General features: G+C 31.5%; 1 long non-coding RNA gene across 1 annotated transcript; it reads right to left on the reverse strand.

The window, feature by feature from the left end:
• Positions 1 to 728: 728 nt before the first annotated feature.
• On the reverse strand, positions 729 to 1,119 carry LOC107580771 (uncharacterized). Its single transcript, XR_001608702.1, has 3 exons — positions 1,055 to 1,119; positions 914 to 976; positions 729 to 826 (listed from the first exon to the last, which is right to left on the reverse strand). It is a non-coding gene; the product is annotated as an uncharacterized lncRNA (long non-coding RNA).

Below are 1,119 nucleotides of genomic sequence, written 5' to 3' on the forward strand. Positions count from 1 at the left end.
ATTACAGGGCTGTAATATTTAGTAATCAGTGTTTATGTTGAAATATTAATTAATCCATAGTGTAATATTAATTTATTAATCTGGAATATTTAGTAATAAATATTGTAATTATTAACCAATACTAAAATATATAAATACAGCTGTAATATTTAGTTAGAAATTTAATATTTAGCAATGAATGCTGTAAGATTAATACAGAACTTCTGTAAATACAGAAAATAAATACAGAACTTCTTATTTATCAATATTTTAATATTTAATTAGCGCTCTAAAAATGAGCAATCAATGCTGTAGTATTTAGAAATCAATATTACAATAATTAAAGTAGAGCTGTATTAATTTATTAATCTGGAACATTTAGTAATAAATATTTTATAAACTAAAATATATAAATACAGCTGTAATATTTAGCTAGAAATGTAATATTTAGTAAACAATATTGAAATATTTAATCATATTTATTAATCAATACTGCAATGTATTAAATTACAGCTGCAAATTTAGTAATCAATGCTGTAATGTTAAGTAATAAATAAAGTAATAATTGAAGAAAAGCTGTAATATTTAGCAATGAATGCTATATAATAAAAATCACATTTTTTAAAAATGTATAAATATATCCTACATAATGTCATTCGGTATAGTTGTTGGTGAATTTTGCAGTGGACTCAATGCTAATCAGTGACTGATTCGATTATTGTTTGTTTGGGATGAGGACTCACAGGTTCGTGTCGGCGCCCTGAAGATGTAGCCTTTGTTGTCCAGAGTGCGACGGTAGAAGTTTGAGTTCAGAGGTTCGGGATCCTCGTCCCATGATTCAGCAGCTCTGAAACACACACACACACACACATATGCCGATGAAGCTAATTGTAATTAAGTGTCCACTAGCCCAGTCAGAAGCTCCGTCACTCACATGTTGGGGTAAATGCGTGTAACGCCTCCATTGGTAGATGCGAACAGCGCCAGGAAGCCATACCTGCAGAGATCAGACTGATCAACATCTCAATCCACTTAATCCAGTAAATCAACAAACTCTTGATGGGCCTGATCTTACGTGTTGAGATCCTTGTTCTGCCAAACGCGTGTCGCGAGATTCCACAGGATCCCAGAATCCAAGAT

Source organism: Sinocyclocheilus grahami, unplaced genomic scaffold, assembly GCF_001515645.1.
Source record: "Sinocyclocheilus grahami isolate Dianchi unplaced genomic scaffold, SAMN03320097.WGS_v1.1 scaffold44132.1, whole genome shotgun sequence".
Classification (NCBI taxonomy): Eukaryota; Metazoa; Chordata; class Actinopteri; order Cypriniformes; family Cyprinidae; genus Sinocyclocheilus; species Sinocyclocheilus grahami.